Consider the following 23,852-nt stretch of genomic DNA (forward strand, 5'->3'; position numbering starts at 1 on the left):
ACACATGGAGTAAACAACCACAACTAGCATGTGTCTATTTCTGGACTAGAAACAACAGCTTCATGTTTGGATCATAACTAGAGTTATACAAATCCAGTAGCCATGCAACAAGACATTCTGGAAAGCTTATGGAATTTTCTACAATTTATCTTTAATCATTTTATCATGATTCTCAAGTTAACTAAGTCAAATATACCCATTTACAGAAACTGGTCCACAATTGACAGAGAGCAACCATTTCTGAAACCCAACTTTAAATAGGCATAACTCACAAACCACAAGACCAAATACCACCCAATTTTAACAGCAGCTAGATACATGAATTATCTACAACTTTGTTATTATCACCAAAAACTCATTCAAATCCTAACTAGATCAAACACTAGCATCTTTTAGATTTGCTCAGAATACAATCAAAACCTGACAGAAGAAAAGTCATGTAACTCCTAAACTATCAGGCCTATGGTCTTACAATTTGAACACAAGCAGGATTATGAAATTTGCTACAACTTTTGTATTCACTACAACCATATCAAACATCATTTACACCACGAAAATAATTGCACAAGCAAAACTGCAAATGCAGCCCAACAGCAGTGGTACAGAAAACTGATAGAAACTTTAGAGAAGCATAACTGGAGTTCTAGACTTCCAACAAACATGAACCATAACTTTTTGAAAAGCTTCGGAAGTTACCTATAACTTTATTATTCTCATATTAAGATGATTCTACAGTTAGAAGGGTCAATTAATCCAATAATTGTATCTCTGTCCAAAACATAGACAGAAACTGACATGCCACTTTAAACAGCTATAAATGGAGTTATACAAGTCCAATAAATGTGGTTCTAGACTTTTTAGAAAGCTTAGCAAATTCTAAACAACTTTGTTGTAAACACCTAAAGCTAATTCTACTACTAAGAAGGCCCCACAATAAGAACAAGGAAACCCTCTCTGGGTTTGGGCAGAAACAGCCAGAGAGATTCAAGCGAGTATAACTCAAGATCTACTTAACCAAAAATCATGATATTTAGCTTTTTGAAAAGCTTAGTAAAATTACTACAACTCATTTATTATCATAAAGTCATGATTCATAACTTAACTAAGCCAATTAATTCAAACATGCAGTCCTATTCAGAATAGGAGCAAATCAAAACAGGGCATTTGTTATTTTTATAACTCTTAAACTATCAAGCCTAAAATACTGGAATTTTTACCAGACATCAAGAATAACCTTAGTAGCACTCCACAAAAAATTCACAATTATTTGAGCACAACAACTGCAGTTATAAAAAAAACAAGTAAGACTAGCATTCAAACCCTAACTGCACAAATCCATTTTTACAGCTAAAACTTTAAACTAAAACCTGACATATTATAGATCTAGTGCATAGAGAATTTCACAAGGATTCCAAAAAGTCCTCATCTGCTATTTTACGATTTTTCTATGAATAACTATGAATTTCCAAAGTTCCAGCCGATTTAAAACAAATAGATCCAAAAGGCACTATTCATATGAGTCACAGACTATGCAGTTAGGTCCCTCCCTTTCTTCAAATTCTTGTGCGAAGTCCCTGACGTGGATTGCAGCAGAGGAGGCGCGGGAGCTCGCCGTTTCCGGCCAGAGGAGGCTCGTCGGCGGCAATGGGGCAGCGGTGGAGCACCAGGGGCCTCGCGCGCATCCATGGGACAGCTTGTCTTGGCACGAGGCGGCTTGTGGTGGCCCGACCACGTGCGCCGCGGCCATGCCCGCAACACCACCGGCGATAGGGCGCTCCGGCGACCACAGTGGCCAGGAAAGGGGCGCAGGAATGGTGGCTTGAGCTGGAGATGGCGATGACGCGCTTGGTTGGGACGGAGAAGGCCCGCAGCAGCGGCAGCGAGCTCGGCTCGGGAGCTTGGCAGCGGCAGCCATGGTGGCTCTGCTCTGGTGCGGCCAGAGCACGAGCGAGAGCCTGGGCGAGCGCGAAAGGGAGCGTGGTGATGCTCGGGCGCTCGGGCATTCGCATTTGGAGGCACAGGGAGCAGGGCGGCGCGTGGCATGGAGGTCGGACACGCGTCAGCCATGGTGGAGCGTGCTTTGGTGCATGGCAGCGACGCATGCAAAATGTCGAGCACGTGGCGAGCGTCAGTGTGGGCAAGGTGGGCGCCGAATTGGGCCAGATCTGGGCCGATTTAGACCTTGGGCCCAAAACGAAGTTTGTTCACCACGTCATGCTCTATATTTCTCATTTAAGTTGCCAAGTCATTAGAGCTCTGGATCAGCAGATAATTAGTGTCCCATTAGCCAGTGTCAATGCATTAACAGTGATTAACGAACTCCCAAAATCGAGGGTCAAGACAAGGTCCAACGAGTGCCATCTTTATACATGCTCTTCGCCATCATGTACACTCCAACTTTTACCTTTGGACCAAATCGAGTTGCTTAACAAAATTTGGAGAACGTGATACGTCAATGCCGATGTCGATGAATTTCTAGACTCAGAATATTTCTAAGTGCTGAAATCAGCAACAGGTTCCAACTTTGAGCCACTGCTAGACTTGGTTCTGAGCCGATCCATGGTATACTCCAAAGACAAAGTTTCTTCTACATAACATGAGCTTCAACTTTTATTTAATGTCCAACTTTAAAACAAGTGCAGAAGCTATAGTTCTACTTTGACCAAAGTAGGATCACGATAAAGCTTAAATTATCCTTCGTGATCCATTGAAGCATTTTCTTGGCATTTGCTCAACATGAACCTTTCATGACTTTTGTTGTAGAGTTCATCTAGAGTCATTTGGGCATGGTTGCAAGATTTGGTTGACGATCGAGAATTCCATTCACTTTATAAAATAATTCAAGCAAGGACATAACTCGTCATTTCATGTGACTTCTTGATTCCAAACTTCACGAAACTTTTCCATGGATCAATATAGATGGGTATTGATGTGAGCCTCATGAAGATATTCCAATAACACTAGCCAAGCATATATCTTGAAAAGGGCCTATATGTAAAGCAAGGGTGCAATATCCAAGTTTAGGTTGGGGCTCATTTCCATAGGTTTGACCTTGACATTTTCATCATCACTTAATATGCCATGTTTGAGCTCAAACCCATTGCTTAACTGGTGGCAAACACCTGGGGTGTTATAGTTTGCGCCAAACATACCATAGGCTTAGAAATCATTTTCGACGCACCCGATGGTACTCCTAGTTGATGAGGGTCAAGTGGAAGCTTGTTTGGGTCTATATGGAGATAGTTCTAATCTTGACGTAGGATAGGTGCACGGTTTATGCCAAACATACCATAGGCTCTGAAATCGTTTTGGACGCACCCAATGGTACTCCAAGGTGACGAGGCTCAAGTGGAAGCTTGTTTCGGTCCATTTGGAGATAGTGCTAATCTTGACACAAGATAGGTGCACGGTTTGCGTCGAACAGACCATAAGCTCAGAAATCATTTTGGAGGCAACCGATGGAACTCTTTGGTGACGTGTGTCATGTGGAATCTCGTTTTGGTCCATTTGGAGATAGTGTTAGTGTCGGTGAAAGATAGGTGCACGGTGTGCGCCAAACATACCATAGGCTCAGGCATCATTTTTGATGCACTCGATGGTACTCCTAGGTGATGTGGCTCAAGTGGAAGCTTGTTTGGGTCCATTTGGAGATAGTGCTAATCTTGGCGCAAGATAGGTGCACGGTTTGCGCCAAACGTACCATAGGCTTGGAAATCATTTTGGACGCACCCGATGAGACTCCTAGTGGACGTGGGTCATGTCGAATCTTGTTTTGTTCTATTTGGACACAGTGTTAGTGTCGGTGCAAGATTGTAGTACGATTTGTGCCAAACTTACCATAGGCTCAGAAATCATTTTCGATGCACCTGATGGTACTCCTAGGTAACGAGGCTCAAGTGGAACCTCGTTTCGGTCCAATTTGAGATAGTGCTAATCTTGACGGAAGATAGGTGCACGGTTTGCGCCTAACATACCATAGGCATAGATGTCATTTTTTGACGCACTCGATGGTACTCCTAGTTGATGTGGCTCAAGTGGAAGCTTGTTTGGGTCCATTTGGAGATATTGCTAATCTTGGCGCAAGATAGGTGCACGGTTTGCGCCAAACATACCATAGGCTTGGAAATCATTTTGGACGCACCCGATGAGACTCCTAGGGGCCGTGGGTCATGTCGAATCTTGTTTTGTTCTATTTGGAGACAGTGTTTGTCTCGGTGCAAGATTGTTGTACGATTTGCGCCAAACATACCATAGGCTCATAAATCATTTTCAATGCACCTGATGGTACTCCTAGGTAACGAGGCTCAAGTGGAACCTCGTTTCGGTCCAACTGGAGATAGTGCTAGTCTTTACGGAACATAGGTGCACGGTTTGCGCCAAACATACCAAAGGCTCAGACGTCATTTTTGACGTAGTCGATGGTACTCCTAGGTGATGTGGCTCAAGTGGAAGCTTGTTTGGGTCCATTTGGAGATATTGCTAGTCTTGGCGCAAGATAGGTGCACGGTTTGCGCCAAACATACCATAGGCTTGGAAATCATTTTGGACGCACCCGATGAGACTCCTAGGGGATGTGTGTCATGTCGAATCTTGTTTTGTTCTATTTGGAGACAGTGTTAGTGTCGGTGCAAGATTGTTGTACGATTTGCGCCAAACGAATAGGCTCATAAATGATTTTCGATGCACTTGATGGTACTCATAGGTGACATGGGTCATGTGGAATCTTGTTTTGGTCCATTTGGAGACAGTGTTAGTGTCGGTGCAAGATAGGTGCACGGTTTGCGCCAAACATACCATAGGCTCTAAAATCATTTTGGACGCACCCAATGGATCTCCTAGGTGACGAGGCTCAAGTGGAAGCTTGTTTCGGTCCATTTAGAGACAGTGCTCATCTTGATGCAAGATAGGTGCACGGTTTGCGCCGAACGGACCATAAGCTCATAAATCATTTTGGATGCAACCGATGGAACTCCTAGGTGATGTCTGTCATGTGGAATCTCGTTTTGGTCCGATTGGAGATAGTGTTAGTGTCGGTGCAAGATCGGTGCACGGTTTGCGCCAAACATACCATAGGCTTAGAAATCATTTTCGATGCACCCATGGTACTCCTAGGTGATGAGGCTCAAGTGGAAGGTTGTTTGGGTCCATTTGGAGATAGTGCTAATCTTGGCGCAAGATAGGTGCACGGTTTGTGCCGAACATTCCATAGGCATGGAAATCATTTTGGACACACCCGATGAGACTCCTAGGGGACGTGGGTCATGTGGAATCTTGTTTCGGTCTATTTGGAGACAGTGTTATTGTTGGTGCAAGATTGGTGTACGGTTTGTGCCAAACATACCTTAGGCTTAGAAATCATTTTCGACACACCCGATGGTACTCCTAGTTGATGAGGGTCAAGTGGAAGCTTGTTTGGGTCCATTTGGAGATAGTTCTAATCCTGACGTAGGATAGGTGCACGGTTTACGCCAAACATACCATAGCCTCTAATATCGTTTTGGATGCACCCAATGGTACTCCAAGGTGACGAGGCTCAAGTGGAAGCTTGTTTCGGTCCATTTGGAGATAGTGCTAATCTTGACGCAAGATAGGTGCACGGTTTGCGCCGAACAGACCATAAGCTTAGAAATCATTTTGGATGCAACCGATGAAACTCTTTGGTCACGTGTGTCATGTGGAATCTCGTTTTGGTCTATTTGGAGACAGTGTTAGTGTCGGTGCAAGATAGGTGCACAGTGTGCGCCAAACATACCATAGGCTCAGGTGTCATTTTTGATGCACTCGATGGTACTCCTAGGTGATGTGGCTCAAGTGGAAGCTTGTTTGGGTCCATTTGGAGATAGTGCTAATCTTGGCGCAAGATAGATGCACGATTTGCGCCAAACGTACTATAGGCTTGGAAATCATTTTGGACGCACTCGATGAGATTCCTAGTGGACGTGGGTCATGTCGAATCTTGTTTTGTTCTATTTGGACACAGTGTTAGTGTCGGTGCAAGATTGTTGTACGATTTGTGCCAAACTTACCATAGGCTCAGAAATCATTTTCAATGCACCTGATGGTACTCCTAGGTAACGAGGCTCAAGTGGAACCTCGTTTTGGTCCAATTGGAGATAGTGTTAGTCTTGACGGAAGATAGGTGCACGGTTTGCGCCAAACATACCATAGGCATAGACATCATTTTTGACGCACTCGATGGTACTCCTAGGTGATGTGGCTAAAGTGGAAGCTTGTTTGGGTCCATTTGGAGATAGTGCTAATCTTGGCGCAAGATAGGTGCACGGTTTGTGCCAAACGTACCATAGGCTTGGAAATCATTTTGGACGCACCCGATGATACTCCTAGGGGACGTGGGTCATGTCGAATCTTGTTTTGTTCTATTTGGACACAGTGTTAGTGTCGATGCAAGATTGTTGTACGATTTGCGCCAAACATACCATAGGCGCATAAATCATTTTCGATGCACCCGATGGTACTCCTAGGTGATGAGGGTCAAGTGGAAGCTTGTTTGGGTCCATTTGGAGATAGTGCTAATCTTGGCGCAAGATAGGTGCACGGTTTGTGCCAAACGTACCATGGGCTCAGAAATCATTTCGGATGCATCTGATGGAACTCCTTGGTGATGTGGGTCATGTAGAATCTCGTTTTGGTCTATTTGGAGACAGTGTTAGTGTCGGTGCAAGATAGGTGTACGGTTTGTGCCAAACATACCATAGGCTCAGAAATCATATTTGGACGCACCTGATGGTACTTCTCTGTAATGAGGCTCAAGTGAAACCTCAGTTCGGTCCAATTGGAGATTGTGCTAGTCTTGACGGAAGATAGGTGCACGGCTTGCGCCGAACAGACCATAAGCTTAGAAATCATTTTGGATGCACCCGATGGAACTCCTAGGTGACATGGGTCACGTAGAATCTCGTTTTAGTCCGTTTGGAGACAGTGTTAGTGTCAGTGCAAGATAGGGGCACCGTTTGCGCCAAACATACCACAGGCTCAGAAATTGTTTTGGAAGCACCCGATGGTACTACTAGGTGATGAGGCTCAAGTGGAAGCTTGTTTGGGTCCATTTGGAGATAGTGCTAATCTTTGCGCAAGATAGGTGCACGGTTTCTGCCAAACGTACCATAGGCTTGGAAATCATTTTGGACGCACCCAATGAGACTCCTAGGGGACGTGTGTCATGTCGAATCTTGTTTTGTTCTATTTGGACATAGTGTTAGTGTCTGTGCAAGATAGGTGCACGGTTTGAGCCAAACATACCATAGGCTCAGAAATCACTTTCGATGCACCCTTGGTACTCCTAGGTGATGAGGCTCAAGTGGAAGGTTGTTTGGGTCCATTTGGAGATAGTGCTAATCTTGGCGCAAGATAGGTGCACGGTTTGCGCTGAACATTCCATAGGCATGGAAATCATTTTGGACGTACACGATGAGACTTCAATGGGACGTGGGTCATGTGGAATCTTGTTTTGGTCTATTTGGAGATAGTGTTAGTGTCGGTGCAAGATTGGGGTACAGTTTGCGCCAAACGTACCATAGGCTTAGAAATCATTTTCGACGCACCTGATGGTACTCCTAGGTGATGAGGTTCAAGTGGAAGCTTGTTTGGGTCCATTTGGAGATAGTGCTAATCTTGGCGCAAGATAGGTGCACGGTTTGTGTCGAACATTCTATAGGCATGGAAATCATTTTGGACGCACCCGTTGAGACTCCTAGGGGACGCGGGTCATGTGGAATCTTGTTTCGGTCTATTTGGAGACAGTGTTATTGTTGGTGCAAGATTAGTGTACGGTTTTCGCCAAACATACCATAGGTTCTGAAATCATTTTGGACGCACCCAATGGTACTCCAAGGTGACGAAGCTCAAGTGGAAGCTTGTTTCGGTCCATTTGGAGATAGTGCAAATCTTGACGCAAGATAGGTGCACGGTTTGTGCCGAACAGACCATAAGCTCAGAAATTGTTTTGGATGCAACCGATGGAACTCCTTGGTGACGTGTGTCATGTGGAATCTCGTTTTGGTCCGTTTGGAGACAGTGTTAGTGTCGGTGCAAGATAGGTGCATGGTTTGCGCCAAACATACCATAGGCTCAGATGTCATTTTTGACGCACTCGATGGTACTCCTAGGTGATGTGGCTAAAGTGGAAGCTTGTTTGGGTCCATTTGGAGATAGTGCTAATCTTTGCGCAAGATAGGTGCACGGTTTCTGCCAAACGTACCATAGGCTTGGAAATCATTTTGGACGCACCCGATGAGACTCCTAGGGAACGTGGGTCATGTCGAATCTTGTTTTGTTCTATTTGGACACAGTGTTAGTGTCGATGCAAGATTGTTGTATGATTTGCGCCAAACATACCATAGGCGCATAAATCATTTTCGATGCACCCGATGGTACTCCTAGGTGATGAGGGTCAAGTGGAAGCTTGTTTGGGTCCATTTGGAGATAGTGCTAATCTTGGCGCAAGATAGGTGCACGGTTTGTGCCAAACGTACCATGGGCTCAGAAATCATTTCGGATGCATCTGATGGAACTCCTTGGTGATGTGGGTCATGTAGAATCTCGTTTTGGTCTATTTGGAGACAGTGTTAGTGTCGGTGCAAGATAGGTGTACGGTTTGTGCCAAACATACCATAGGCTCAGAAATCATATTTGGACGCACCTGATGGTAGTTCTCTGTAATGAGGCTCAAGTGAAACCTCATTTCGGTCCAATTGGAGATTGTGCTAGTCTTGACGGAAGATAGGTGCACGGCTTGCGCCGAACAGACCATAAGCTTAGAAATCATTTTGGATGCACCCGATGGAACTCCTAGGTAACTTGGGTCACGTAGAATCTCGTTTTAGTCCGTTTGGAGACAGTGTTAGTGTCAGTGCAAGATAGGGGCACCGTTTGCGCCAAACATACCACAGGCTCAGAAATTGTTTTGGAAGCACCCGATGGTACTACTAGGTGATGAGGCTCAAGTGGAAGCTTGTTTGGGTCCATTTGGAGATAGTGCTAATCTTTGCGCAAGATAGGTGCACGGTTTCTGCCAAACGTACCATAGGCTTGGAAATCATTTTGGACGCACCCAATGAGACTCCTAGGGGACGTGTGTCATGTCGAATCTTGTTTTGTTCTATTTGGACATAGTGTTAGTGTCTGTGCAAGATAGGTGCACGGTTTGAGCCAAACATACCATAGGCTCAGAAATCACTTTCGATGCACCCTTGGTACTCCTAGGTGATGAGGCTCAAGTGGAAGGTTGTTTGGGTCCATTTGGAGATAGTGCTAATCTTGGCGCAAGATAGGTGCACGGTTTGCGCTGAACATTCCATAGGCATGGAAATCATTTTGGACGTACACGATGAGACTTCAATGGGACGTGGGTCATGTGGAATCTTGTTTTGGTCTATTTGGAGATAGTGTTAGTGTCGGTGCAAGATTGGGGTACAGTTTGCGCCAAACGTACCATAGGCTTAGAAATCATTTTCGACGCACCTGATGGTACTCCTAGGTGATGAGGTTCAAGTGGAAGCTTGTTTGGGTCCATTTGGAGATAGTGCTAATCTTGGCGCAAGATAGGTGCACGGTTTGTGTCGAACATTCTATAGGCATGGAAATCATTTTGGACGCACCCGATGAGACTCCTAGGGGACGCGGGTCATGTGGAATCTTGTTTCGGTCTATTTGGAGACAGTGTTATTGTTGGTGCAAGATTAGTGTACGGTTTTTGCCAAACATACCATAGGTTCTGAAATCATTTTGGACGCACCCAATGGTACTCCAAGGTGACGAAGCTCAAGTGGAAGCTTGTTTCGGTCCATTTGGAGATAGTGCAAATCTTGACGCAAGATAGGTGCACGGTTTGTGCCGAACAGACCATAAGCTCAGAAATTGTTTTGGATGCAACCGCTGGAACTCCTTGGTGACGTGTGTCATGTGGAATCTCGTTTTGGTCCGTTTGGAGACAGTGTTAGTGTCGGTGCAAGATAGGTGCATGGTTTGCGCCAAACATACCATAGGCTCAGATGTCATTTTTGACGCACTCGATGGTACTCCTAGGTGATGTGGCTAAAGTGGAAGCTTGTTTGGGTCCATTTGGAGATAGTGCTAATCTTTGCGCAAGATAGGTGCACGGTTTCTGCCAAACGTACCATAGGCTTGGAAATCATTTTGGACGCACCCGATGAGACTCCTAGGGGACGTGGGTCATGTCGAATCTTGTTTTGTTCTATTTGGACACAGTGTTAGTGTCGATGCAAGATTGTTGTATGATTTGCGCCAAACATACCATTGGCGCATAAATCATTTTCGATGCACCCGATGGTACTCCTAGGTGATGAGGGTCAAGTGGAAGCTTGTTTGGGTCCATTTGGAGATAGTGCTAATCTTGGCGCAAGATAGGTGCACGGTTTGTGCCAAACGTACCATGGGCTCAGAAATCATTTCGGATGCATCTGATCGAACTCCTTGGTGATGTGGGTCATGTAGAATCTCGTTTTGGTCTGTTTGGAGACAGTGTTAGTGTCTGTGCAAGATAGGTGTACGGTTTGTGCCAAACATACCATAGGCTCAGAAATCATATTTGGACGCACCTGATGGTACTTCTCTGTAATGAGGCTCAAGTGGAACCTCATTTCGGTCCAATTGGAGATAGTGCTAGTCTTAACGGAAGATAGGTGCACGGCTTGCGCCGAACAGACCATAAGCTTAGAAATCATTTTGGATGCACCCGATGGAACTCCTAGGTGACATGGGTCATGTAGAATCTCGTTTTGGTCCGTTTGGAGATAGTGTTAGTGTCAGTGCAAGATAGGGGCACCGTTTGCGCCAAACATACCACAGGCTCAGAAATTGTTTTGGAAGCACCCGATGGTACTACTAGGTGATGAGGCTCAAGTGGAAGCTTGTTTGGGTCCATTTGGAGATAGTGCTAATCTTTGTGCAAGATAGGTGCACGGTTTCTGCCAAACGTACCATAGGCTTGGAAATCATTTTGGACGCACCCAATGAGACTCCTAGGGGACGTGGGTCATGTCGAATCTTGTTTTGTTCTATTTGGACACAGTGTTAGTGTCTGTGCAAGATAGGTGCACGGTTTGAGCCAAACATACCATAGGCTCAGAAATCATTTTCGATGCACCCTTGGTACTCCTAGGTGATGAGGCTCAAGTGGAAGGTTGTTTGGGTCCATTTGGAGATAGTGCTAATCTTGGCGCAAGATAGGTGCATGGTTTGCGCTGAACATTCCATAGGCATGGAAATCATTTTGGACGTACACGATGAGACTTCAAGGGGACGTGGGTCATGTGGAATCTTGTTTTGGTCTATTTGGAGATAGTGTTAGTGTTGATGCAAGATTGGGGTACAGTTTGCGCCAAACGTACCATTGGCTTAGAAACCATTTTCGACGCACCTGATGGTACTCCTAGGTGATGAGGTTCAAGTGGAAGCTTGTTTGGGTCCATTTGGAGATAGTGCTAATCTTGGCGCAAGATAGGTGCACGGTTTGTGCCAAACGTACCATGGGCTCAGAAATCATTTCGGATGCATCTGATGGAACTCCTTGGTGATGTGGGTCATGTAGAATCTCGTTTTGGTCTGTTTGGAGACAGTGTTAGTGTCGGTGCAAGATAGGTGTACGGTTTGTGCCAAACATACCATAGGCTCAGAAATCATATTTGGACGCACCTGATGGTACTTCTCTGTAATGAGGCTCAAGTGGAACCTCATTTCGGTCCAATTGGAGATAGTGCTAGTCTTGACGGAAGATAGGTGCACGGCTTGCGCCGAACAGACCATAAGCTTAGAAATCATTTTGGATGCACCCGATGGAACTCCTAGGTGACATGGGTCATGTAGAATCTCGTTTTGGTCCGTTTGGAGACAGTGTTAGTGTCAGTGCAAGATAGGGGCACCGTTTGCGCCAAACATACCACAGGCTCAGAAATTGTTTTGGAAGCACCTGATGGTACTACTAGGTGATGAGGCTCAAGTGGAAGCTTGTTTGGGTCCATTTGGAGATAGTGCTAATCTTGGTGCAAGATAGGTGCACAGTTTGCGCCGAACGTACCATAGGCTTGGAAATTGTTTTGGACACACCCGATGAAACTCCTAGGGGACGTGGGTCATGTTGAATCTTGTTTTGGTCTATTTGGAGATAGTGTTAGTGTCGGTGCAAGATTGGTGTACGGTTTGCGCCAAACATACCATAGGCTCATAAATTGTTTTCGACGCACCCAATGGTACTCCTAGGTGATGAGGGTCAAGTGGAAGCTTGTTTGGGTCAATTTGGAGATAGTGGTAATCTTGGCGCAAGATAGGTGCACGGTTTGCGCCAAACGTACCTTAGGCTCAGAAATCATTTTTGATGCACCTAATGGAACTCCTAGGTGATGTGGGTCATGTGGAATCTCATTTTGGACCATTTGGAGACAGTGTTAGTGTCGGTGCAAGATAGGTGTATGGCTTGCGCCAAACATACCATAGGCTCAGACGTCATTTTTTACGCACTCGATGGTACTCCTAGGTGATGTGGCTCAAGTGGAAGCTTGTTTTGGTCCGTTTGGAGATAGTGCTAATCTTGGCGCAAGATAGGTGCACGGTTTGCGCCGAACATTCCATAAGCATGGAAATCATTTTGGACGCACCCGATGAGACTCCTAGGGGACGTGGGTCATGTGGAATCTTTTTTCGGTCTATTTGGAGACAGTGTTAGTGTTGGTGCAAGATTGGTGTACGGTTTGCGCCAAAGATACCATAGGCTTAGAAATCGTTTTCGATGCACCCGATGGTACTCCTAGGTGATGGGGGTCAAGTGAAGCTTGTTTGGGTCCATTTGGAGATAGTGCTAATCTTGACGTAGGATAGGTGCACGGTTTACGCCAAACATACCATAGGCTCTGAAATCATTTTGGACGCACCCAATGGTACTCCAAGGTGACGAGGCTCAAGTGGAAGCTTGTTTCGGTCCATTTGGAGATAGTGCTAATCTTGACGCAAGATAGGTGCACCATTTGTGCCAAATAGACCATAAGCTCAGAAATCGTTTTGGATGCAACCGATGGAACTCCTTGGTGATGTGTGTCATGTGGAATCTCGTTTTGGTCTGTTTGGAGACAGTGTTACTGTTAGTGCAAGATAGGTGCACGGTTTGCACCAAACATACCATAGGCTCAGACGTCATTTTTGACGCACTCGATGGTACTCTTAGGTGATGTGGCTCAAGTGGAAGCTTGTTTGGGTCCATTTGGAGATAGTGCTATTCTTGGCACCAGATAGTGCACGGTTTGCGCCAAACGTACCATAGGCTTGGAAATCATTTTGGACGCACCGGATGAGACTCCTAGGTGACATGGGTCATGTCGAATCTTGTTTTGTTCTATTTGGAGACAGTGTTAGTGTTGGTGCAAGATTGTTGTATGATTTGCGCCAAACATACCATAGGCTCAGAAATCATTTTTTATGCACCTGATGGTAGTCCGAGGTAACGAGGCTCAAGTGGAACCTTGTTTCGGTCCAATTGGAGATAGTGCTAGTCTTGACGGAACATAGGTGCACGGTTTGCGCCAAACATACCATAGGCTCAGACGTCATTTTTGACACACTCGATGGTACTCCTAGGAGATGTGGCTCAAGTGGAAGCTTGTTTGGGTCCATTTGGAGATAGTGCTACTCTTGGTGCAAGATAGGTGCACGGTTTGCGCCAAACGTACCATAGGATTGGAAATCATTTTGGACGCACCCGATGAGACTCCTTGGGGATGTGTGTCATGTCGAATCTTGTTTTGTTCTATTTGGAGACAGTGATAGTGTCGGTGCAAGATTGTTGTATGATTTGCGCCAAATGGATAGGCTCATAAATCATTTTTGATTCACTTGATGGTACTCATAGGTGACGTGGGTCATGTGGAATCTTGTTTTGGTCCATTTGGAGACAGTGTTAGTGTCGGTGCAAGATAGGGGCACGGTTTGCGCCAAACATACCATAGGCTCTAAAATCATTTTGGACGCACCCAATGGTACTCCTAGGTGACGAGGCTCAAGTGGAAGCTTGTTTCGCTCCATTTAGAGATAGTGCTCATCTTGACGCAAGATAGGTGCACAGTTTGCGCCGAACGGACCATAAGCTCAGAAATCATTTTGGATGCAACCGATGGAACTCCTAGGTGATGTCTGTCATGTGGAATCTCATTTTGGTCCGATTGGAGACAGTGTTAGTGTCAGTGCAAGATAGGTGCATGGTTTGCGCCAAACATACCATAGGCTCAGAAATCATTTTCGATGCACCCATGGTACTCCTAGGTTATGAGGCTCAAGTGGAAGGTTGTTTGGGTCCATTTGGAGATAGTGCTAATCTTGGTGCAAGATAGGTGCACAGTTTGTGCTGAACATTCCATAGGCATGGAAATCATTTTGGACGCACCCGATGAGACTCCTAGGGGATGTGGGTCATGTGGAATTTTGTTTCGGTCTATTTGGAGACAGTGTTATTGTTGGTGCAAGATTGGTGTACAGTTTGCGCCAAACATACCATAGGCTTAGAAATCGTTTTCGACGCACCCGATGGTACTCCTAGTTGATGAGGGTCAAGTGGAAGCTTGTTTGGGTCCATTTGGAGATAGTTCTAATCTTGACGTAGGATAGGTGCACGGTTTACGCCAAACGTACCATAGGCTCTGAAATCGTTTTTGACGCACCCAATGGTACTCCAAGGTGACGAGGCTCAAGTGGAAGCTTGTTTCGGTCCATTTGGAGATAGTGCTAATCTTGACGCAAGAAAGGTGCACGGTTTGCGCCGAACAGACCATAAGCTAAGAAATCAGTTTGGATGCAACCGATGGAACTCTTTGGTGACATGTGTCATGTGGAATCTCGTTTTTGTCCATTTGGAGACAGTGTTAGTGTCGGTGCAAGATAGGTGCACGGTGTGCGCCAAACATACTAGAGGCTCAGACGTCATTTTTTATGCACTCGATGGTACTCCTAGGTGACGTGGCTCAAGTGGAAGCTTGTTTGGGTCCATTTGGAGATAGTGCTACTCTTGGCGCAAGATAGGTGCACGGTTTGCGCCAAACGTACCATAGGATTGGAAATCATTTTGGACGCACCCGATGAGACTCCTTGGGGATGTGTGTCATGTCGAATCTTGTTTTGTTCTATTTGGAGACAGTACTAGTGTCGGTGCAAGATTGTTGTATGATTTGCGCCAAATGGATAGGCTCATAAATCATTTTTGATTCACTTGATGGTACTCATAGGTGACGTGGGTCATATGGAATCTTGTTTTGGTCCATTTGGAGACAGTGTTAGTGTCGGTGCAAGATAGGTGCACGGTTTGCGCCAAACATACCATAGGCTCTAAAATCATTTTGGACGCACCCAATGGTACTCCTAGGTGACGAGGCTCAAGTGGAAGCTTGTTTCGCTCCATTTAGAGATAGTGCTCATCTTGACGCAAGATAGGTGCACGGTTTGCGCCGAACGGACCATAAGCTCAGAAATCATTTTGGATGCAACCGATGGAACTCCTAGGTGATGTCTGTCATGTGGAATCTCGTTTTGGTCCGATTGGAGACAGTGTTAGTGTCAGTGCAAGATAGGTGCACGGTTTGCGCCAAACATACCATAGGCTCAGAAATCATTTTTGATGCACCCATGGTACTCCTAGGTGATGAGGCTCAAGTGGAAGGTTGTTTGGGTCCATTTGGAGATAGTGCTAATCTTGGTGCAAGATAGGTGCACAGTTTGTGCTGAACATTCCATAGGCATGGAAATCATTTTGGACGCACCCGATGAGACTCCTAGGGGATGTGGGTCATGTCGAATTTTGTTTCGGTCTATTTGGAGACAGTGTTATTGTTGGTGCAAGATTGGTGTACAGTTTGCGCCAAACATACCATAGGCTTAGAAATCATTTTCGACGCACCCGATGGTACTCCTAGTTGATGAGGGTCAAGTGGAAGCTTGTTTGGGTCCATTTGGAGATAGTTCTAATCTTGACGTAGGATAGGTGCACGGTTTACGCCAAACGTACCATAGGCTCTGAAATCATTTTTGACGCACCCAATGGTACTCCAAGGTGACGAGGCTCAAGTGGAAGCTTGTTTCGGTCCATTTGGAGATAGTGCTAATCTTGACGCAAGAAAGGTGCACGGTTTGCGCCGAACAGACCATAAGCTAAGAAATCATTTTGGATGCAACCAATGGAACTCTTTGGTGACATGTGTCATGTGGAATCTCGTTTTTGTCCATTTGGAGACAGTGTTAGTGTCGGTGCAAGATAGGTGCACGGTGTGCGCCAAACATACCAGAGGCTCAGACGTCATTTTTAATGCACTCGATGGTACTCCTAGGTGATGTGGCTCAAGTGGAAGCTTGTTTGGGTCTATTTGGAGTAGTGCTAATCTTGGCCCAAGATAGGTGCACGGTTTGCGCCAAACGTACCATAGGCTTGGAAATCATTTTGGATGCACCCGATTAGACTCCTAGTAGACGTGGGACATGTCGAATCTTATTTTGTTCTATTTGGACACAGTGTTAGTGTCGGTGCAAGATTGTTGTACGATTTGTGCCAAACTTACCATAGGCTCAGAAATCATTTTTGATGCACCTAATGGTACTCCTAGGTAACGAGGCTCAAGTGGAAGCTCGTTTCGGTCTAATTGGAGATAGTGCTAGTCTTGACGGAGGATAGGTGCATGGTTTGCGCCAAACATACTGTGGGGGTATTAACCCCTATACGCTTACGTCTAAGCTTGGGCCTGCCCAGATCGATGGGTTCGGTCCATCCAAAAGACGACGTGCGGCCCAGCCAACCTGGTTGGAGTCCCGCGCAAGGAGTCAAGGCGGATTTGGCGATCAAGCAGGATCCTAGTCGGTTAGAATAGGAATCCTTATCCGGCCACATATGGCAATTGTAACCGACTAGGATTAGTTTCCAGATCTGTAACCCTGCCCCCCGGACTATATAAGGCGGGCAGGGGATCCCTCTAAAAAACATCTCTCATTGACATACAACAATACAAATCAGACGCAGGACGTAGGTATTACGCCTTCTTGGCGGCCGAACCTGGATAAAACCTCGTGTCTATCTTGCGTCACCGTCTTGTTTGTGGCTTGCGCATCTGTCTGCCGATAATCTACTACCTTGGGCATACCCCTAGGTAGACTGCCGACCATATTTCGTCGACAGTGGCACGCTAGGTAGGGGGTGTGCGTACTGCTCTCCAAGCAAACAAGATGGTCATCTCCTCTGGCTCCATGGCTACGTCGAGCGGCCTCACGTTCACCGTCGTCCAGATCACATGGACCACCGGCTCCGACAACTTCGTCGCCATGACCATGGAGAAGGCGTGGATTCAGTCTGCGCGGACCACTACTTCCTCTGCATCGGCTACGGCTCCGACCATGACGGATATGGCTCCGACCACGACGGATCTGGCTCCGACCATGGTACATCTGGCTCTGACCACGCCTACATCATCTTCAGCCACGCCGACAACCCGTCATCCACTTCCCCGCTACAAAGGGAAACAGATCAACAACACCGACCTGCTCGATTCCATCGATCGAGTCGGCATCAAACTCGCTGAAACCCTAGCTCTGGTAAGTACGATTCAAAGTCAACCTAATGAGTAGGTAACCGCTTCCCACAATAGATCTACCCGACCAGCTTGGACCAGTCATCCTACACGACTTGGTACAGATCTTGTGGTCATATCTACTCCTGAGGGGCGCTCAGCTCGTCGTCGGCCAGTCTTCACGATAGGTCTTCAACTCTCTGAGTACGAAGCCTCGATGGGGAGACACCAGGCCCAGCCCTATGGCCTGCGAAACGCTGCCTCCAGCTACGCGTATAACTTACAACGCTGCTCGGATCTATGTCCTATACACCGACCTTAGCCGAAGCCACGCAACTTCGTCAACATGGTCCGGATTGAAGATTATCAAGAAGGATCCGTCCACATAGTCCGAGAGGGCGACTCTAGCTCCTCGTCTGGCATCGCATCTAATGCATCTATCCACACCGAGCTTCAGCATCACGTAGATGAAGGCATCAAATACGATCTGGATCTCCCAGACCATGCCCTGGGGTTTCCCCAATTTCCATCTTTCCCACCAAGACGAGGGGATTTGATCCATGTTGTCAGCAATGACGAGCCGCCAGCAGTTGGCGAAACAGAATAGGAAAGAACTGCTCACGAAGCACGCAATATTGACCGGTTTAATCGCCGACAGATCGAAGCTGAAGCAGACCAGGAGGCACGACGCATAAGGGTCCAGCCATGTGACCTCAACAATGCTTTCGATAGGGTGGGGGACAAACAAGTCTTCAAGACTCCAAGCGCCAACATAGCCGTCGCCATGGCGACAATACAACGGCTACCCAACACTCCCGAGACCCAGGCAGTTCACGACAACATACAAGCTTATCTGATGGCTGCTATGGCTCAGACCGCAAAGATGATGAATCAAGCCCGGACTCCATCCGTTTCAGTCAAATCAAGCCACAGCCGCCAATACTCAAGTCGCTCACAGCCACTCAACCAACGTGGCTCGTGCAACAATGACCCATCGGACAACCGTCAAGGCGGAAACGGTGGTCATGATGGTGGTTGGGACGACAACCGCCACCAGGAGGATAACCGCCACGACGTTCGAGATGACAACCGCTAAGATAACCGCGACAATCGCCGTGATAACCATGGTCGCAGGGCTAATCCAGATGGCAATTGAGATCGCCGCGATGGCAATAACGATCTCCGCCATTACCTCGGTGGACGTGACCTGCGCGCTCGCATCAACCAGAGAGCCAACGATCATGCATCCCATGAAAGCTATCGCTGTATGGAATATGACACTGCCCACGGCCCGCTGGGTTTGAAGCAGTTTACTCCACACCTTCGCCAAGTCATATGGCCCAAAAATTTGAAACTCGAAAAACTTCAAAAGTACGATGGCAAGGAAAACCCCGAATTATGGGTCATGCTCTATGAGACCGTGTGCAGATCAGCCATGGCAGACGAACACGTCATGTCTAACTATTTCCCAGTCGCTGTTGGCCATGCAGGTCACCAATGGCTGGTCAGCTTGCCTGCAAACTACTTTGACTCTTGGTAGGAGCTCAAGCAAGCCTTCATCGACAACTTCATTGCTACTTGTGAACAGCCAGGCAACAAATACGATTTGCAACAGATTCGAGATCGAAAAGATGAGCCACTATGCGAGTACGTCCGGCGCTTCTCGGAGATGCGCATCAAGATCCCATCAATCTCCGACAATGAGGCAATCAAGGCTTTCGTCACTGGCCTCCACTTCCATGATGCCCTAAGGGACAAGCTCCTCCGCAAGAGACCTAAATCACTCACAGCGCTCCTGGCCACCGCCAAGAAATACGCGGATGCCGATGACGCTAAAAAGATAATTGTTGAAGAAGCAGCAAGGGTTCCACGTTCCGACCACCCCCCACACCGCGACGATTACCGCGGCAGTCGTGGTCGGAACGACAATTTTGACCACCGCATCCAGCGCAATGACTCCCGCGACCACCGTGACCAACGTAATCAGCGGCGTAACCGCCGTGACGATTACAGGAGCAAGCGCACTCGGGAAGACGACGGCGAGGTCAATACCGTTAAAAAGGGGGGCAGACATCGTAACTACGAAGACGACTACGCCAAAGCATTGAAGGGGCCCTGCCAGCTCCATCCTAAGTCGAACCATACCATGGAGAATTGCCACATCCTCAACACTATCTACACGCGTCAACAGGTTCCGGATACATCCGACAAGCCTAACGACGCAGGGGAATAGCGCAATGAGGATAACGACAACGACGATGCAGACCCTCGTCATAAATACGTCAAGCCAACTGATCGCGTGCACACCATCATCGGCGGCAAGGTGTCCATTGAGACCAAACGAGAATGCAAGCTGCTCGCCCATGCTTGCTTGAACGTGGCAAACACTGACAACCTTCTCACCGATCCGTGGCTCCCTCCGTGGTCTCACTGTGAAATCTACTTCAGCAGGAAGGACCAATGGGCTACCATACCTGAGCCAGGGCATTTTCCCCTAGTCCTCGATCCTTGTATCAACAAGGTTTAGTTTGATAGGGTACTTATCGACGGTGGCATCTCCATCGATATAATGTTCAAGAATAGCCTGCCTGCCCTAAAAATAACCCAGGCAGACCTGAAGCCGTACGAGGCACAGTTCTGGGGCGTTCTCCCCTGATAGAGCTCTACACCTCTCAGGCAGATCACGCTACCTGTGCAATTTGGGACTCCAGACCACTTCCGCACCGACTACATCAACTTCGTGGTCGCTGACTTCGACGGCACCTACCATGCTATTCTTGGTCGACCGTCGCTCACCAAGTTCATGGCCATACTTCATTACAGGTATCTGGTGCTCAAGATGCCTACCAAGAAAGGAGTTCTAACCCTCAGGGGCAACGTATACGTAGCTTATACCTGTGAGGACGACAACTTCAAAATAGCAGAGGCCCACAACCTCTCTATTCGCATGGCCAAGACCGTGCTCGACGCTAAGAAGACCTCAGCCGACCACCCGGAGATCCCAGACCTCGAGACTCCATGCAAGAACATCAAGTCAAAGGAGCACAAGGTGATCCAGCTGGTCGACGGTGACTCCAGCAAAACAGCCCTTATCGGGGCCAACCTGGATCCCAAATAGGAAGACGCGCTCGTCGTGTTCTTGAGGAGCAACGTGGATGTGTTCACATGGAAACCTGCCGACATGCCTGATGTACCTCGGAACTTGATCGAGCACTCCTTAAATGTCAACAGCAAGGCCAAACCTATCAAGCAGAAGCTACGATGGTTCGCTCACGACAAAAAGGAGGCGATTAGGGTAGAAGTGACACGGCTTTTGGCAGCCGGATTTATCAAAGAAGTGTATCATCCAGAATGGTTAGCCAACCCGGTTCTTGTACGCAAAAAGAATAATGAATGGAGAATGTGCGTTGATTACACTGATCTCAACAAACACTGCCCTAAGGACCCCTTCGGCTTACCTCGCATAGACGAGGTCATAGATTCAACCGCCGGTTGCGAGCTCCTTTCCTTTCTCGATTGCTACTCTGGTTATCACCAGATCGCTCTCAAAAAGGACGATCAGATCAAGACGTCTTTCATCACGCCTTTTGGCGCCTACTGCTACATGACTGTGTCGTTCGGGCTCAAGAACGCCGGGGCTACATACCAACACGCCATTCAGGCCTGCCTCATAGACGAGATAAAAGATGACCTAGTAGAGGCCTATGTGGATGATGTAGTTGTCAAAACCAAGGAAGCACATACCCTTCTTGACAACCTAAAACATACCTTCGCCGCCCTCAATACATTCCAATGGAAGTTAAACCCAAAGAAGTGCATCTTTGGTGTTCCTTCTGGTATATTGCTAGGCAACGTCATCAGTTACGACGGCATACGCCCTAATCCGGAGAAAGTCAAAGCTGTCTTAGACATGAAGCCCCCCAAAAAGGTGAAGGATGTCCAGAAGCTTACCGGATGCATGGCCGCTCTAAGCCGTTTCATATCAAGATCAGGAGAAAAAGGGCTACTGTTTTTCAAACTGCTAAAAGCATCCGAGAAGTTTGAGTGGTCGGAGGAAGCAGACGCTGCCTTCACATAGCTAAAACATTACCTTACATCACCTCTAGTCCTCACTGCTCCCAAAGAAGACGAAACTCTCCTACTTTACATTGCAGCAACCAATCGGGTGGTCTCCACTACCATGGTGGTCGAGCGCGACGAGCCGGGCCACGCCTATAAGGTACAGCGGCCAATTTATTTCATCAGTGAGGTACTCAACGAATCCAAGACCAGGTACCCACAGATTCAGAAACTGCTCTACGCCATACTGATAACATCCTGAAAGTTGAGACATTACTTCGACGGATATCGTGTGGTGGTCATGACTGAGTACCCTTTGGGGGACATCATCCGCAATAAGGATGCGAACGGGCGCATTGTCAAATGGGCAATGGAGCTATGCCCCTTCTCCTTAGAATTTGCAAGCAGTACTACAATCAAGTCTCAGGCACTCGTCGATTTCGTTGTCGAGTGGACAGACTTAAGCACGCCTGCCTCTCCGGGATCTGACGAATATTGGACGATGTACTTCAACGGCTCTCTCAACATTGATGGTGCGGGAGCAGGAGTTCTTTTCGTGTCACCATCCAAGGAGCAGCTCCGGTACGTCCTCAGGATTTATTTCCTGGCATCTAATAATGCTGTCGAATATGAAGCATGCCTTCATGGTTTTTGCATCATGGGAGCTTGGTGTTAAACGTCTCTACGTCTACGTAGACTCAGCTCTGGTCATCAACCAACTCAACAAGGATTGGGACACGACCAGCGAAAAGATGGATGCATACTGCAAATCGATAAGAAAGCTAGAGGGTAGGTTCTATGGCATCGAGTACATACACGTGGTCTGGGACAAGAACCAAGCATCGGATGCACTGTCAAAGTTAGGATCATCCCGAGCCAAGATCCCACATGGCGTATTCGTCCAAGACCTGCTCACGCCTTCCATTGACGACGAAGATTCCACGGTTGACAAAGCTCCAGACAAGCAATTAGTGGCTATGGTTCCGGCGCCGAGCACAACCGAGCCGCCTCCGACCACTCATGAGCTAGACTAGAGAACACCTTTCATCAAGTACTTAATAGATGGTAGCGGTTATACTGATCGGATAGAAAACGAGCGCCTGATGCGTCGTAGTAAGCAGTATCTACTCGTCAATGGCAAGTTATGGCGCAAAAACGCAAAGGAGGAAATCTTGATGAAGTGTATAACCCAGGAAGAAGGCGAGCATCTCCTAGACCAAATCCACTCTGGCTCCTGCGGCAACCACGTGGCCTCAAGAACACTGGTCGGTAAGGCTTTTCGAGCAGGGTTCTATTGGCCATCAGCAGTAGCTGACGCAGAGAAGCTAGTCCGCCACTGTGAGGGTTGTCAGTTCTTCGCCAAGAGAATCCACATACCAGCACATGAGATCCAGACGATACCAGCCTCTTGGCCCTTCGCATGCTGGGGACTGGATATGATCGGGCCCTTCAGACCGGCTCCTGGGAAATTTACATGCGTCTTTGTGCTGATTGACAAATTCTCTAAGTGGATAGAATACATGCCTTTGGTACAGGCATCTTCAGAAAAAGGCTATAACGTTCCTTGACCAGGTCATCCACCGTTTTGGCATACCCAACACATCATCACCGATCTGGGTACTCAGTTCACCGGGAACGCTTTTTGGGACTTCTACGATGAAAGGAGCATAGTAGTAAAATACGTCTCGGTGGTGCACCCTAGAGCCAATGGACAAGTCGAGCAGGCAAATGGCATGATCTTGGACGCATTGAAGAAGAGGATGTACAGAGAAAACGACAAAGCTCCCAGAAGATGGCTCAAGGAGTTACCAGCCATGGTCTGGGGCCTCCGAACTCAGCCCAGTCGTAACACCGGCGTCTCACCATACTTTATGGTTTACGGCGCTGAGGCAGTCCTCCCACCAGATATAGCTTTCAGACCAGCAAGGGTAGAGAACTTCGACGAGGGCAAGGTCAATGAAGTACGAGAGCTAGAAGTAAACAGCGCAGAAGAGAAAAGGCTTGATTCTTGTGTACGTACGGCCAAATACCTTGCTGTTTTGCGCAGGTTACAGGTTAGCTCACCTAGACGGTACGGACGTACCAAACTCGTGGCACATCGACAAGCTTAGACGTTTCTATGCTTAACTACTGAGATATGTACTCCTCTTGTACTTCGATTTAATTCAATAAAGCAATTATGATTTCTCCGACAACTCTAATGTGTCACTTTGAGTTTTATGGTTATTC

The sequence above is a fragment of the Miscanthus floridulus genome, chromosome 2 (assembly GCF_019320115.1).
Source record: "Miscanthus floridulus cultivar M001 chromosome 2, ASM1932011v1, whole genome shotgun sequence".
Taxonomy (NCBI): Eukaryota; Viridiplantae; Streptophyta; class Magnoliopsida; order Poales; family Poaceae; genus Miscanthus; species Miscanthus floridulus.